Raw genomic sequence first — 298 nt, 5'->3', positions numbered from 1 at the left:
CGCAGCTACATAAAGTTGTCTTTAAGAGGATATTCTGTAGTGTGTGTGTTGCATTTGAAAATCTGGAGATCGTAGTCATGTCAAAACATGCAATTAACTCCCATTTACTTTACATATCTTATAGCAGGAGAAAAAATCTTAAGCTTCTAGGACAGTAAAATATGAGGTATTTGCTGGGGTTAAACTTAAGAGTGCCTGCTTCAGATACATGTGAAGTATGAGCTCTTTTCTGAATTTAGTCAAGAATACTGGTGTAATAGGCAACTCCACTGACGTGAATGGAATTACTTCTAGTGGT

The sequence above is a fragment of the Chelonia mydas genome, chromosome 5, assembly GCF_015237465.2.
Source record: "Chelonia mydas isolate rCheMyd1 chromosome 5, rCheMyd1.pri.v2, whole genome shotgun sequence".
Lineage (NCBI taxonomy): Eukaryota > Metazoa > Chordata > Testudines > Cheloniidae > Chelonia > Chelonia mydas.
This window is presented reverse-complemented; position numbering follows the sequence as displayed.